Source organism: Microtus oregoni, unplaced genomic scaffold (genome assembly GCF_018167655.1).
Source record: "Microtus oregoni isolate MIOR12 unplaced genomic scaffold, Mior012 000049F_ref0000343, whole genome shotgun sequence".
NCBI lineage: Eukaryota > Metazoa > Chordata > Mammalia > Rodentia > Cricetidae > Microtus > Microtus oregoni.
The window spans coordinates 8,276,320-8,293,579 of NW_024543223.1; positions in this window are offsets into that span (position 1 = coordinate 8,276,320).

A 17,260-nucleotide genomic window follows, 5' to 3' on the forward strand; every position below is an offset into this window, starting at 1 on the left:
ATGTCAGTGGGACACTGGAGGCCCTGCGCTGATGGTGGACACACTGATGGTGGATGTGGTACCACATTACATCCTAGGGCTATTTTCCCTTAAACATTTGCAAGCGTCTCTGCAGTTGCCTAGGCTACCCTTGGCCTAGATGAAAGAAGGTAATGCTTTATGTCTCACTCATCCCCATCACCTGCTTCTCCTTCTGGAAACCTGACCTGTGTCTGCCTGGTACCCCAGGAGAGTCAGGACACAGAGACAGCTCTCTCTCTCTCTCTCTCTCTCTCTCTCTCTCTCTCTCTCTCTCTCTGTGTGTGTGTGTGTCCCCTCCCTATCTATCTATCTATCTATCTATCTATCTATCTATCTATCTATCATCTATGTGATATGTGTCTCTATCTGTATCTGTGTGTGCATATCTATCTCTCTGTGTTTACCTGTGTGTATGTAGTGTATGCCAGTCTCTCTGTCTGTCTGTCTGTCTGTCCGTCTCTATGTGTGATGGCCCATTTTATGTATCAACATGGTTAGACTGCAGAGCCCCTGTTTGGATAGCTGCAGAACAATTCAGATGTTGCTGAAAAAGTGTTTTTCACTTTAATCAGCATCTGCAATCCTCTGACTTAAGTGAAGCAAATGGCCCTCTGTGATGTAGGTGGCCGTCCCCAGTCACTTCACTACCCTAAGAGAAAAGTGTGTGAGCCCTGAGGAGGAAGGGGATCCACCTCAGGACTATGGCATAGGAGTTCTGCCGAGTTTCCACTCTTGGAACATGACCACATCAGTCGGCAAAGTTAAGTGAATCTATAGCTTGATGTGTGGATTTGGGGCTTGCCAGGCCCCAAAGCTGTGTGGCGCAGTCCCTTAAAGGAGTGTGCCAGACAGAGCGGGGGTGGGAGGAGGTGAAGATAACGTCCTACTGGTTTTGGGTCTCCCCGGGCTGGACATGAAGAATAGTCTCTAATATCCCTGCCTAGGAAAGATTGCCCAGGGAGAAGGAGCAGAAAGAGGCCTGATGAAGCTCCCCCCCCCCCCCCGAAACAGAACATGGGGAACAAGGAACCAGGGGAGGACGCGGGATACAGGAAACAAGGTCACCGAGGACTGGGGGGATGACAAGTCAAGTTAGTACTCAAGGGTTGACGGTATCAAGAGAGTGGTGTCATTAAAGCAAGGGTGTTCTGACGGTTCTGGCAGGGGGAGGGACAGAGAGCTAAAAGAGGAGCCTGTGTGGAAACTGGCTTTACAGGACATTGGCAGGGAGCCACAGTGGAGGTGTGTGCCATCAAAGCATGGAGCAGGGTAAAACCCTGGCAAGGACCAAAGATTTGAGAAGATAGATGACTGTTATGAAAGGTTTGTATGTTCTGGGATCATCCATACCCCAAGGCCACCTGTGCTCCTACACCTGTTCATGCTGTCCTGTGCCGTCTACCTCCCGTCCCACTCTGTCTGCATTCCATCACCCAAAGGTGTCAACATAAAGAGTAAAGCAAACAGACAACCAAATAGAAGGCAGGGACTGGTGTGGGAGTAGGTTGTGAATTCAGTCTGGAGAGCAGCCTCGTACCCACCCTTGCTAGGGCATTGCTGGTAGGGAAGAAAGATAATAGGCATCTACAATCGGTGAGTTCACAGTTTCCAGCACAGGCTTAAACTTGGAAACAGATTAGGAAGATGTGACCTCAGCTGTGGCTGGAGTACGCACCCACTCCTGGGGTCATTGAGAAGTCAAGGTCAGGGTGTGCAGGAAGCTGTCGAGAGCATGGAGGACAGACTTGGGTGGGAGCAGAGAAGGTACTGAGTCCATGTGACAGGATTAGAACAAGGGACCATGGGCCAGGGAGGGTAGACAGAGGCTCAACAAGTCCCAAACAACAAGGCTTCTGTGTGGAGAGGAACCAGTTAAGCATGAGGACAGGATGAGGGATATGCACACTCTAGGAAAGATGCTCTACCTGGTCATGCTCCTGGTCCTCTCCCAGGCACATCTAAGATGAGGGATATGCACTCTCTAGGAAAGATGCTCTACCTGGTCGTGGTCCTGGTCCTCTCCCAGGCACATCTAACCTTTGGTCCATGGGCTGCATGTTCCCTAGGATAGCTATGGGTGTAGCCAAACACAAAACAGTAAACAAACTGAAAATATGAGGGTTTTTTGAAGTTTTTTTTTTTTGGTTCAATTACGTCATACTTGAGCATTAGTTCTGTAGATGGCAACAGGATGCTGCATTGTCCAAGCCTGGGCACCTGTGTGAGAGGGCTCTGACTGATGAATTGGGCTTCTCAATCAGTCACAGACAATTGGGATTCTGTTCTATTTCCTGGTTGGGAAAGAACAGCAAGAGAGCTGCTAAGTCAGCCAAATCTCCTGCCCACGGCAACTGTTCCTGTAAGGGCTCAGGGCTAGAAGCCTCACTGTTGGGAACCCACTCCGGAGCCAAGGACACTCTTCCTCAGCCCCAGTATGGCCCATCACCAGCACGGCTGTGCAAGGCCACATTTGAGAGGTTATGCCAGGCAGCAAGGACTCTGAGACCAGGCATTCCAACTTACAGCTCTATAACTTAGAAAGCTGCGTGGCTAGGAGAAAACGGCTTGACTTCTCTCTGCCTCCATTGCAAATGGGAAGGGTGGCAAGGCCACCCTCCTGAGGCTGCTGTGAGGATGAACTGAACTCCTCATAGGTTGTATCTAGTCCATAGCAAAGGTCCAGGAGCGAGGATGGTAGGATAATTCCAGCCCAAAGTGCAAACAGCCCCTGTAGACAGATATGGTGTTCCCTGCTAATGCAGGCCTCGTGATACCTTAGAACCAGGTAACTGACTCACCAAGTCCACATAGTATTGAACTAAAGAACTCTACACACCCTCAGAAGGCTTAAATAGGGTAAGAAACAAACAAAGCCCGTAAGATGAACACAAGACCTGTTTGGGGATAAATAGGAGAGTGTCAGCTACCTGCCCTCAGCCTGCAGAGACTTGTCATTCAGGACGAAGCTCTGCAGCTCCCCACATGAGAATGCTCCTGTACCCAGTGGGAAATGGCCCAGTGCCTTGAATGTCCCTTGAACCTGCCACAGCTCATGGTCTTCTTCACGGGACCTCCTCAGAATTCAGCAGCTACAGGGTTAATAGTCAATGGAGCCAAACACTAGGACTCTGCTCTGGCAATGTGATCCACCCCTTCCTAGGCCATCCCATGGTTAAATATTTAGTAAACCACCACCATCGCTTTTCTGCTGCTAATCAAACCCCACAGCTAACACAGGGTTAGAACGAAGGCAGCTCTGCTCAAAGAAGCCCTCACTCATAGTTTGGAGGCTGGCTCTGAGCCCAGAGAGCCAAAGTGAGATCTCCTTCAGAGCCCACATTGGTTTCAAGAGCAAAGGCAAGTAAAGGTGCTCCCAGCATCAGCAGGCCGCAGAGATCAGCCAAAGGGCTCGTGGACTTTTCTCCCTCCTGGCCAGGCAAGCTAAAGGCCACCCTCCCTGGAAGTGCCTTTGCCACTGCCTGGCATGTCTGGCTCTACCGAGCTGAGCAGAGGTAAGTGCTGTCTCCAACAAGCTGCTGGCTGGCAGTTCAAACAGAAAATCTCACCGCAGAGGCCAGTGAGATGGTTCCGTGGATGGTTCCAAGTCCAATGATCCAAAACCTACACGGTGGGGGGAGGGAGCAAAGAGCCAACTTGTGCAAGTTTTCCTCTGACCTACACACACACACACACACACACACACACACAGAGAGAGAGAGAGAGAGAGAAGAGAGAGAGAGAGTAAACAAGACACGATACACACTGGGCCTTGAAATCTCCTACTGGCTAGCAGCTTTTGGCTCTGGCTTTATTCTTGGTGTTCAATATTTCCTTGAGTTCAGTTCCTGCCTTTAGCGTGAAGCTAAAGTGAATTCTAAAACCAGGATTTGAAAATGAATGTGAAACAAAGGAGACTTTGAGAAAGGGAGGGAGAGAATAAGAAAGGGGGTATGAAGATTCAGAGGGGACAATTAAGGACAATTAAGAGGAGGAGGGAAGAGAGAAGCAGGAAGGAGAGAGAGGATGGAGGAACATGGGAATAGCTACAGCCATACCCAGACACAATGCTGTCCCTATAGAAAGCTTGCCAGACACCACAGTATAAATACTTTATCTGTGTGGTCTCCCTTAATCTTCACCCAACCTTGCAAAGCTGGTTCTCAAATTCCTCCTTTGTCAAATCCCTGCCTCAGTTTCTCTGGCAGTCCTCATCATTGGCAAAATCCTCCGTAAGCTGCCCCCAAGTCAACAAGGGTAACTCACCTGCACTCTGAGTCGCCTCACTCACTCTAGGCTAAAGAACAAAAGGACGGTGCCTCGTAAATAGGTCAGCACCCAATATGATGAGATGTGAACCTGGGAACTTGTGAAATAAGCCAGCATTAATGATTAAGCTGCATCCAACTGTTACTGTAAACATCCCAGATGCCCATCATGATAAGCAATCAATGATTAATGTCTGAAGATCGATGACGGCAAGCTGGGCTGATTGAAAACATTCCTGTGGCAGTGTGTGCTCGTGCGGCAGCGTGTGCTCGAGCAGGATTCCAGGGCAGAGAAGTCCAGATGAAGCCATTCCCAGACCAGTCAGTGGCGTTGGCATTCGTTCTATGTGTGTCTTATCTGATTCCCTTAACAGGAGGGTGCCAGCATGGGACAGTTAAAAAGCCCTGCCTGAAGCAAAAGTCTACTGGAATGCCACGGAAGAGTCACAGCATGGTAACAAATGACACATAGGTAGGTATCAATCCTGGAGCCCGGTGGGCAGTGATGGGCAAGTTCTTTCTGCTCGGTTCCCTGGCTCTCACATTCAGCTGCATTTCTTATATAAACAGTCCAGGCTCTTCTGCCTAGGGATGACACCACCCACAGTGGCCTGGGCCCTCTTGTATCAAGTAGCAATCAAGAAAGAGTTCACAAACACTCCCCCAGGCCAATCTGATGGAAGCAATTCTTCAATTGAGGTTTCCTCTCCCTGAGTGTGTCAAGTTGACCACCACAATTAGCCATAACACCTACTATATAGCCAGCATGTAGCTAGATAATAAACAAGCTTCGAAGAAGAGCAAATCTGTCCCTTCTATCCAGCAATCCACATTGCAGTGAAAGAAAAAACCAATGAGAGGGAGCTGCACTTAGTAAGCACCTCCTGTATATCAGGCACATTTGATGCGGAGCCTCATTGAATGGTATGGGGTGATTCCATCTGCAGCCTACAGCTGTAGGTGAGAGTTAGACCACCCGGCCAAGGTTCCAGGCTTAGGGGTTAAAGTTGGGGTGCAAAGCAAGATCATCCACTCTGTCTCCCCCACCGATGCTCCTTCATGATGGCTGTGGAAAGCTTATCAGCAATCAGATAGACAGAAGCAGGTGGGTGACTGGGCAGGGCTGAGACCTCAGTGGCTGTGAGGACTAGTTTGTGTGTCAACTTGACACAAGCTACAGTCATCTGAGAGGAAGAAGCCTCAATTGAGAAAATGCCTCTACAAGACTGGGCTATAGGCAAGCCTATTTTCTTAATTAGTGACTGATGGCTACAGCAAGTCAGACTCCTGCAAACCACCCTGCCTAAAGCCCTCGATGGTTTTGTAGGAACCCAAACGTCCTGAGCTCTACTCCAGACAGTCCTTGCACCTCATCAGTGTGACTATAGCCCTCAGAAGAAGGCTTCGGCATTCCAGACTGGGGCTCAAATTCTAGAGCTGCTATTAGGCCACTGGGGGTCTCCAGAAAGTTACCATGACCACACCTGCCCCCCACCCTTCATTTTCACTTTCTCACTAGACCACTATGGCCTCTGCCCCTGGCCTTCCTGCTGTCCTGGATCACCCACACTTCCCCTGTCCCAGGACAAGGCCTGTCATTCCTGCCTTCTAACCAGGAAACCCATCTTGCCCTCACTCAGTACTTTAATTTTCTTCTTTTGGTCGATGAGTTTACCTTATTTGTCTGGGGGTTTTAGTTACTGATTTCTGCAGAATTTAACCCCCTAGGCATAGACTTCCTCTCCTCTCCTCTATGTTGACTTTCCAGTGTCCAGAGCAGTGATCAGTATTCCTGACCACAGGAATGCCAGGCGAGGTGTTCGACTCAGTTGCAGCTGCCAGAGAGTGCCACTAAACATCACACCTGAGACTGACACAGAGACAGAGCCCTGTGATGAGCTGAGCTGGGTGCTGGGTGTTGGGTGAGGATGGGCAGACTTCTCCGTATCAGAGGTACAGTCCTGTGACATTGGTGACACTGGAGCCCAGGGTCCTGTGTTGGTCCAGGGACCTCCTACTGGCTTTCCTGTCGCTTGACTCCCTTCCTGCACCTGGCCAGAGCCTGGGTCTGCAGTCTGCACTGAATCATAAGTCTCCTGCTACCCATCCTCTGGAGACCCAGAGGGGCCACTGCAGCTCCCTACAGAGAGGGACCTGGCTATCAAAGTGGCTGCTGTAGCTGCGGTGTTCTGTGCCTGTTTGTCTTGCTCACGGGCATCCCACAGGACATGTGACTTCTCTACGGACCAATCTTGATGGAGAGGTGACAGTTTGGGTGCACAGTCATTGGAAGTTGCATAAATCAATCTCTCTGGGGGCATGTATATGCGCGGGCATGTGGAAGCCAGAAGTTGACATTGGCGTTTGTTCCTCAGGCAACGTCTACCTTGACTCTTGAAGCAGGGGCTTTCACTGATCTTATCTGCTTGTCTCTACCTGCCATTCCTGTGATTCCAAGTGCATGCCTTCATGTCTGGCTTTTTTTTTTTAAGTGGGTGCTGGGGATCAAATGTGGGTCTCCGTGTGTACAAGAAGATAACATTACCAATCAAGAATCCCCCAGCCCCACAATTCTTTTGGTTAAAGAAATTCAATAAACATAAATATCTCTCTAGACTTCTTCAAAGTTACTCATTTAAAAAGTGGATCTGAACATTCCGAGATCTAGAGCCTCTTCTTTGACCCTTGGATTTGGCTGAAGTGGAGCAGCGGAGTTCTGTATACACACCAACCAAAGTTCAGACGGTGACTGTCGCCAGCCAGCCGTGTGGCCTCAGAGCACACTCTTAACCCCTCTGAGTTTGGCTTACCTGAATCACAAGGGCAACAGAATGCTCCTGTTTGGGGATTAACAATAACATGTGGACACAACACCCAACACCGAGCAGACTAGTTGAGTGCAGCTATTTTCAAGGTCTGTAAATCAATAGTTCGTAAAATTCAGAGGACTCAAGATAAATATTTATACCTCGGCATTCATTGAGAGTTTTTCTCAGGTTCTTGTTCTGCTTGGCTAGAGTTCTCTGGCAAGAATGTAGCAGTCTCTGGGGCCTGAGGTTTGCATCACTATGCTACCTCCTGGGAGACTCAGCCCATGTGGGGATGGTGAACAAAGGCCCACCATGTGCGTGCTGGCCAGCATGGGTCTCACTGAGACTTGAAGAGGCCAGTTTGAGCCCTTTTGCTGGACACAGCCCTGGAGAGTAAGAGCCTTGGGCTGCTGATGGTGTCTCTGCCCACTGCAGGGATCAAATGTCTCAGGCAGAATAGAGAATAGAGAAGTCCAGAAGTGAGGGTGTTCGAGAGGGTGGTCCTGATGAGGAGATGCGTACGCTGATTGTGGTGGTGGGAAAGGAGAAAGGGTCATCTGAGCCCCCCAAGGATGCTAAAATGGACTGGGATGTACTGTGCGGAGTGGGCCAGAGATACAGGTGCAGCGTTCTCTCCAGCAAGACAGAGGACTAGAAAAGAGACATGCTCACTCGTGCATTTGTTTATTGACCATCTGCGTGTCCATTTAGCAGTCTGCGTTAAGGTCCTACTGTGTATCAGGTTCTGCCTTATGTCTAGGCAAGGACAGTCCTGCCCACTCCCATCAGCCCCTATATAAATTGCAGTCAGACACCAACAGCTAAATGCTTACATTATCATTTGGATACACTCTCTTGGGGTTGATGTTTGGGCACTGTAGTGGTTTTGTTTGTTTAGACATGATCTCACTGTATATCTCCAGCCTCTCTGGATCTTGCTATGTAAATCAGCATCGCCTCAAATTTATAGAGATCCACCTGCCCCTATCTCCCGAGGGCTGGGATTTAGGGCATACACCGCCATACCCGGTTCACTGTACTGGCTTGTATATGACATGTCCCCCTTGTTCATGTATTTGAACACGTGGTTTTCAGTTGGGTGCTGCTTAGGGAGGTTATGGAACCTTTAGTGGTAATGGTCCCACTGGAGGATGTGCATCACAGAAGATGGACTTTGAGGGTTTAGAGCCTCACCCCACTGCTTGCTCTGACCCTGCTTTCTGTGTGTAGACAAAAACATGTGAGCAGCCAGGCATCTGCTCCCGCCAGCATGGTGTGATGCCACTTTCCCCGTCATCATGGAATCGTAAACCAAGATAAATTCTTTCTTCTACAAGTTGCTTTTGGTCATGGGATTTTGTCACAGCAAATATGAGAGATGGTGGCAGGTGACAGGAGAGCCAGGGCCAGGAGATTCTGACTTACTTGGGAAAGTTTAAGGGGCTCATGCAGAGCTTAGAGTGGGATGGGGGAGGCAGTCAGTCAAGCAGCAGGAACCATCAAGCAGAGTGTGTTTGGGCCAGAGGGAGCTTATATTAGAGAAGAGGTTCTCAACCTGTGGGTCATGACCCCCTTGGGGGTCAACTGTTTCACAGGGGTCACCTAGACCTAAGACCATCGGAAAACCCAGGTATCTGTATTATGATTCATAACAGAGTGGCAAAATCACAGTTATGAAGTAGCAATGAGAATAATTTTACGGTCAGAGGTCACCACAACATGAGGAACTCTACTAAGGGTGACACCATTAGGAAGGTTGAGAGCCACTGTGTTCGAGAGATCCTTGTGGAGCCATGGTCACAGGGTGAGCAAGGCTTGCATTGGGAACAATGTTAGATATGTGGTCTGTCCCCACAGAAATGAGAATTCTAGTGGTTTCTAAATTGGAGTGGGGACTGGAAGCTGACTAAGTTTGCCTTTATGAAGGACCCTATGGAACTAAACTGGGAGACTGGGGGAGACCGAGAGTGTTGAAGAAAGTAGAATTAACCCACTTGAGTCTGTAAGGAGATGGTGTGGTCTAGACCAGGGTGAGGCCTCTCATAGGAAGCTACCTATAAGGTGGCCCCAGGGATGGCAGGGGATGACCCCTGCTGGGTCATCACCAACATGGTGCGTGGTGCAGTGCTATTAGGAGCCCTGTCACTACCTGTTCTGGTGTGGGAGGTCCTTCTTTCTATGTGTTGCTTGTATTGGTTAATGAATAAAAAATTGCCTTGGCCTGATAGGGCAGAACTTAGGTAGGTGGGGAAGATGGAACTGAATTCTGGGAGGAAGAAAGCAGAGTCAGAGAGATACCATAGACCTGCCACAGGAGATAGACGTGCTGAGACTTTGCTGGTAGGCCACAACCTCATGGTGATATACAGATTAATAGAAATGGGTTAAACTTATATATATATGTAAGAGTTAACCAATAAGAAGTAACAGCTAATGGGCCAAGCAGTGTTTTAATTAATACAGTTTCTGTGTGGTTATTCCAGGGCTAAGCTAGCAGGGCAGCCAGGACAAACAAGCAGGCCCTCCTTGTAACACTGTTCTGAGCTGCAAGCAAAGACCACTTACTTCCAGAATTCCCCAGGGAAGACAGCTTAAAGGGACAGCTTAGTGCAGGGGTCAGTGCAGGGCTTCAGCCACAATGGCTAGGCTGTGTGACAAGGACAAGTTAAATAACCAGGCTGTCTGGATTTTGTTGTTGTTATTAAGGGGATCTTGGCTCTCTCGCTACAGCCCCAGAACTGCAGCTAAATGAGACACATGGAGACTCGGGAGCTGTTTGCTGACCCTTCATGCCCACGTTCCCCTCTCTCCACCATGGCAGGGAGGGCACACATCTCTCTCCACCATGTCAGGTACTAACTCTCCAAGTGCCTCCCTCCCTCCCTCCTTTTGTCCCTGAGTCTGTGAGAGCTTGCTTGAGTCTGTGATGCTAGATCTTGTTCCTGTAGAACTTAGCGTTCCAATGAGTCATGGGTAATATCTATGTTACACTGTTCCCAACCCTGGAGGCAAGTCTTTGCTCAGACTCCTCCGCCTAATCCCCGGCTACTTCTAGAACATTCTCTCGCTTTGCTGCTTATCTGCCCATACTTAGCCCTCGAAACTTAACCTGAGTCTGAACCTTCCCAAGAAATCTCAAGATTCTGTGTTTGATAAGTGGAGAGAGTAAGCTTATGACCTTTGACCCCAAGACCACATTCACGTTCTTCTACACAGTACACTCTGCCTTCACTTCCTGGTCTCAGTATCCTCTCCAGCCACTACAAACTGAGAAGCAGATGAAACAAGGCCATCACTGTTTATTTTTGCTCCCATGGCAGACACTGTGTGTGTGTGTGTGTTCATCTGAGGGGTGTGAGCTCACGTGTCATTTGGAGCACAGCCACCAGATTCCGGTCCTTACTTTTCCACCCCATTTGAGACAGAGACTCTTTGCAGCTGTGAAAGCCAGACTTTCTGGAGACCCCAACCCTCTATCATCTTCCCTTAGGCACATGGGAAGCCTCTTTGGCCTCTCTGTCTGGTTTTTAAGTTGGTCTGAGGTCATCAAACTGGCACAGAAAGTACTTTTAGCCACTGAACCATCTCTCCAGCCCCCAACAGCATTCTTAAATAAAAAAATTACTTTTTCATTTATGTATGTGTGTGTGTGTATATGTATGAATGCCTGTCATGTCTGTGCAGGTACCAAGGAGGTCAGAGAAGGTGTCTAAGCCCCTGGAGGTGGACTACAGGGAGTTGTGAGCTGTCTGATGTGGGTGCTAGGATCCAAACTTGGGTCTCCTGGAAGCAATGTGTGCTCTCACCTGCTAAGCCCTCTCTACAGCCCCTGGCAGACATCTTTGATCGAATGTAGGACCCTTTCCCTAAGCCCAGATTGAACCTCTGAATCCTTTTCAACACACCAGCGTGAGTTCTCAGTGGAAACTAGACTAGGGAACAAGGTGGTACATGCTGGCTCTTGCCACTGACTCAACTCTGCCTTGTGCACATACCACACAACCTGGGAACCTTTGCCCATTTCCTCTGCCTTCCACACCCTGACTATAACCACTTACTCCGGGTATTGCCTCCCCTTCTTTGGCTGATTCAACACTGCCAGTGGGAACTACTGAATCCATCATTGGCAGAGGAAGCAAGCCCGAGGTATGAGTACCAAACTCTTCTGACCCACTGACGGATGAATTTCAAGTGGCAAGCTTACCTTGTATTGATTTACATTTTTTTTTTTTAGCCACGAGAGAAGCTATGGTGGTAGGAGAGAAAGAGAAGTACTTGATCATGGAATAGATTCCTTCCAGCTCCATCTTCTAGACCAGTGCTTCTCAACCTGTGCGTTGCTACCCCCTTTGGAGATCATATATCAAATATCCCGCATATCAGATATTTACATTATAATTCATTACAGTAGCAAAATTACAGTTATGAAGTAGCAACAAAATAGCTTTATGGTTGGGGGTGGGGGTCACCACAACTTGAGGAACTGTATTAAAGGGTCACAGCATTAGGAAGGTTGAGGACTACTGTTCTGTACCAAGAAAATCCTTAGCCTGGCTTCCTTAATATACATGGCACTCAAAACAGGTCATGAGACGCTGATAAGATGATTAAGCGAGTTAAAGAGCTTGCAGCAAAAGCCCCATGGCCTGAGTTTGATCCTCAGAACCCAAATAAAGGTGAAAGAAAAGAATAGACTTCACAGAATTATCCTCTTACCTCTATATACATGCCACACACGCATACACATCATCATCATAAAAATAAATAATTTTTAAGTACCTCAAAAAATAGATCCTGGGACAGTTCCTATGGCCAGGTCTTCCTTGTTGGCAGCCCAACTGCAGCCGCTCCCTGCTTTAACCCTCCAGTTCTCTGGCTAGACCCACCTGCTCATCTGCTTACTCAGCAAAGTTTACATCATCCTTGCTCACAGGTGAGCGCATCAAGGCTCAGAGAGGTGAAAGTGCTAGTCCAAAGTCACACAGCAAGAGAGGACCCTATCTGTCACCCTAGCCAATCCCCTACTGGGAATGCCCGGCTAACAGGTTTCAGAGGTCAGAGTCTTGGTGCTGATGTGATAAGCTGGATCCCTGTCACCAGGCTTTCCTCCTTCTGCCTGTCACAGAGGCTCCAGGTCTTTGCGCCTGCCGGCTGGACAGAAACCACACCCGTGTCCTGCCTCCCTCCCCAGTAGCCTTGGCCCTCAGCCAAGCCTTTTGACAGTGTCAGCTCAGGAACACTCCCACCTTCCCAGGACATGTGAGGTGCTGTGTACTCAGTGTGGGCCAGGCCATGGTGTCCCAGCTCCCGTCTCAGGCCTGAGCAGTTACTGAAACTCTCCGAAGCCCAGCTTCTGCATCTGTGCCATCATGGGTACAAGCCTGACTTTCTGAGCTGGCATCCATGCGGCTCCATGCCTACAGGTAGAGCCCATCACAGTTGACTCTTTATATCCAAAGGTTCTGCAGTTGGGGTCAAGCAGCCAACTACCACAAATAGGGAGGAAAACTGTCTGTAGGCGTCATGAGCAGGTCTGCACTCCCATAACATTTCCCGGTGCTCGAGCTGTTAGCAGCCATCCAAAGATGCAGGGCAGTGAGAACAAGTGAGATCCAGTGCCAAGGAGTTTTATCTATGGGATGTGAGCATCCAGTTTGGTACCTGAGGGCATCTTGGAATCCAAGGGATGGTGGTATTGGTGTTTTTAACCACAGCCACAGTTACATAGACAGCAAAGTTAGACAGGGAGGGAGGGAGTGTGAACATTTAGGAGAGCCTGTTCTGGGGTGACCCAGGGCCGGCAGTGTGTACCTGTCTCTGGCATATGTCCTGCCCTAGTTCCAGACATCAAAACCTCTGAGCTTCTCACACCTCAGCCTTTCTCCTCTTGATATCTCAGCAGTGGGTCCCCTACAAAGGCCTCCTTCATCTGCGTGCTTCCCCTGGCCAGTTCTAACCCACAATCTGAATTTTCCCATGCAGTCTCTGGGAGGTCCTGATCGGTTTATTCCAGTCCTGTGCCAGGCTCTTAGCTAGCAAGAACCGAGTGGACAAATAGCAATGGCTTCAATGTTCTAGGACAGATAGAATCGGGAACGCACTATGACTGACTTACTTTACGCTACAGATAGAATCGGGAATGTACTATGACTGGCTTACTCTAGGCTACCCCAGGCTTGGAACCCAGTTTCTCTCAGCTGCATAACGACACCAGCCTACTCCAGGACACTCACTGCTCCTCTCCCCAGGGAGGTGCCTGGCCTCTGTCACCCACCTACACAAGTACTGTCTGTTTGGTTTCAGTGACTCGGGTTCTCAGGGAGCACAAGCGCAGACAGGATTCAGATACGTCAAATGATTTGCTTATGGACACACATCTGGGTGTTAAGACCGAAGTGGGCTGGGGCCTCTTAGACACCCACTCACACCCCCTCCCTTCTCACCCAAGAAATTTTTTGCAGCTCAGGGTATAGAAAGGTATGAAAAATAGAAATATTTTAATGTTAGGTGCACATCCAACTGTGCCATCGATTCTACAGAGAAATAAAGTTGTATGCCAATGAAAGGGATGTGCTTGTTTATTTTACACAGAATAAAAGTCTCGGCCGAAGGTTTGATTCTGCCGGACACAGCGTCTTCCACGTATTTCTGACCTGTGTGGTATTTTGATTTTATCGTTGTCAATTCTGAGAATACTACTTCCCACAAATACATAATAAAAAATGGCAAAAGTGTGTTTAGGGCCATTTAGAAATTGCTAGAAATTCTATCCTAAGCTTGGAGAGATGGCCCAGTAGTCAAGAGCACATAATACTCTCGAAGAAGACCTGAGTTCAGGTCCCAGCACCCACATCAGGCGGCTCATACAGTTATTGCCTGTAACTCCGGTCTATGTAAGTACCTGTGCCGGCATGTATAGACACACGCATGTGCATAACAAAAAAGAAAATCTTAAAAACAGCCCTAGCACAATACAACTAAAACATTCACTAATTTGATACTCATGTGCTGAGGAATGATAGCATGGAAACATTCAAGGTTTTGTTTTCATAATTAAGTCAGTTTCTGCCAGAGCAGAAGACTTAGTTCATATAGCTTAAAACTTGAGAGTCACAGAAATATTTTAACTAGCAGATTTCAAGCATAACACGACAGGTTCAGTGGCTGCTGGCCTGCTCACAGGCAAAGTGCAGCCCAGCATCCCCGTTCCGATCGTGAAATGGGTGTCAGGTTGTCCTAATTTAAAGATGTGAGTGGAACAGGGTCTGAGCCCCACTCTACACGGCACTCACCCCGCAGCGCCTTAATTTCACGGCAGCAGGATCACCTTCCCAGATGCAGTACTCTCTGTGCTGGAGAGTCCCAGCACGGCAGCCCCCGTCTCTCCGGGGCCACCAGTCCTCCATTGTGACTACTGTCCGTCCACTCTGATGTGTTGGGTCACACTCGGCTGACTCACTGTTCCAGCTTTGATTTCTGGTGTAAACCCTACTGTGTTTTCATCAGAAAAGAAAAACTGACTCACTGTTTCCAATACGGAAATGCCCGCTTTTCCCTGACTTGGTTGCGACAGGGGCCAATAGGGAAAAAGACAGAAATGGATAGGAACTACTTATGCAAGCAGCCTGGGGCACACAGACAGCCTGGGGCCTGCCAAAGCCTGAGGACCAGATCTCTGGCAGAGATCTGAATAGTTGAAATAAATATGCTAATGATGGGTTGTGATTCTTTTTTTCCCCCATTTCCATGTGCGTGAGTGTGGTAGGCATGCCTGGGTATGCATTTTTGTATGTGTGGGCACACGTGTGGAGTGTACTTGTGCATGTGAGTGCCTGTGCATGTGGAGGCCACAAGAGGGCGTTGGTTACTCAAGCAGCAGCTATAGGTGGAGTGAACCACTAGACTTGGGTGCTGGGACCTGAACTCCAGAAGTATGGAAGAGCCGCAGGCACTCTCGCCCTTGGAGCCATCTCTAGCCCCAAATATAGCTCTTTACCTGTCTATTTCCCACACTGATTCTGTTTCCCTGTCGAACACTGTCTGACCTGGATCCCTGTACACCTACTTTCATTATTACATAATACATAGATTGCAGCCAAGTGGCCTGTCCTCTCTCTCTCTTTCTCTCTCTCTCTCTCTCTCTCTCTCTCTCTCTCTCTCTCCACAAAGCACTTGTCCAACTTCCTTTACTTTCCTGCTCTCATTTCCCAGCCTGCTCCTGGCTTCCAGCAGTGCAGTGAATGCTGCTGGGATCTCTCCATCTTGTTGTTATTAAATTACTGTTCCATGCACCCTTTCCCTGCCCAAGCCCCAGCTTTGATGAGTGTTGCTGGTAACTCACAGTGGCTCCCTTCTCTGAAGAGCTACCAGGCTCCAAATCAAACGGTGACTACCTGATAGAGGGATACATGTGACAGGCCCCATCCTGTTAGAAGAGCCCAGGGATGCCATCAAGGCTTCCTTGTTTGGCACCCCAGAAGACCTCTGGATATTGAGTTAAGGAAGCACATTGAGGAAGGACAGACGTTGCAAGAACAGTAGGGCCCAGGATCTTGGTTGATGTTGGCATCCCAGGACTCCAGGTATCACTGGTTTCCTGCCGTGTCCCACAGGCTGTATGGGGGAGGTGGGGCAGTGTGGATGGGACGTGACTGACAGTAATCTGACCCCATGTGCCTCGTGGTCTACAGTAGCCATAAACACCACAGTCATTTCCCTGGGGTGTAAATGTCTTTAGGAAGGACATACTTGCCATGGCATTAATCTCACCTTGGCCTTTGACCTGAAAAAGGAGAGTTAAGTAGAGTAGGAAAGACAATAAAATCCCTGGAACTCCCAATGGCTTTCCCAGTGAGAAATGCCTCTGCGTCCTAGGTGGAGGCAGGAACCAGGCCAGGTCACCCTCTGAGTATTGACCCTTCCAGGAGAAGCAGTCTCTGTCTTATTCCATCCAGTTTACCATCCTGACCCTACTGTTAAGTTGGGAGCGTAGACCCTAGCCCCTCGCATCTATCCTAGCCCCCAGGCCTGAGAGTTGTATTGGTCTGGACTCCAAATCCCAGCATGCCAGGATTTGCTGGCATACCACTCCCACAGGGTATTTAAGTGAACTCCCAAAAGAGGAACACGTGGTCTCTTTTCCTTCCTCCTGGTGGTTGCGTTTGCAGCCTCCTGGTTCCCCCTCCGGGCCACCCGAGAGCATAGGAATCCCATTAAACCTGGATAGATATATATTTTAATTTGGCTTGTTTTGATTCAGCTTGATTGGGATTTTATGTCGGCAGAGAGCTCGTGTTAGGAAAAATTCCTAACACCTACAAGCAGTATGTGTGGCCATAGACACCTCTGGAACTTTAGGGGTCTTGGTAAGAAGCAACCCTAACCTTAGCTACTGTCCCAGGTAGTGTCTCTCCTCAATCTTGGTTGTGAGCTCCTAAATGACCACTGAATTCCCTCCTTAGCCAATCACAAAGGGAGATGAAAGCTGCTTGCATTTGTGATGGCTAGCATTACATTGAAAGGTTTAATTGCTATATTTATAAGGCATCTGGCATGCAAACCCCTACCTTCTGCAGGCTGTAGCCTGTCAGCCCACTTTCCTTTTTCCCCAGACGTTGAAGACCATTTTTAAATTGACTGACTTTGTAAAATCTGATTGTTCTTACAAGATAATAGGTCATAAGATTAACTGCTATTTCTCCTTTTGTAATCAAGCTTGCTTATTATGCTTTAAAAGTTGATTGGGACAATTGCAAGACATATATATTAATATAAGAATCTGTGTGGTGATTTGAATGAAAATGGTCCCTGTAGGCTCATAGGGAGTGACACTATTAGGGGTGTGGTCTTTTAGGAATAGGTGTCTTAGTTTGGGTTTTTATTGCTATGAAGAGCCACCATGACCACGGCAACCCTTGTGAAGAAAACATTTAGTTGGGGTGGCTCACTTGCAGTTTCAGAGGTTCAGTTAATTATCATCATGGTGGAGCACAGTGGTGTGCAGGCAGATGTGGTGCTGGAGCTGAGAGCACAATGGTGTGCAGGCAGATGTGGTGCTGGAGCCGAGAGCCCTGTATCTTGACTCAGAGGCAATAGGAAGTTGACTGAGTGTCACACTGAATGGAGCTTGACCTCAAAGTCCACCCCCACAGTGACACACTTCCT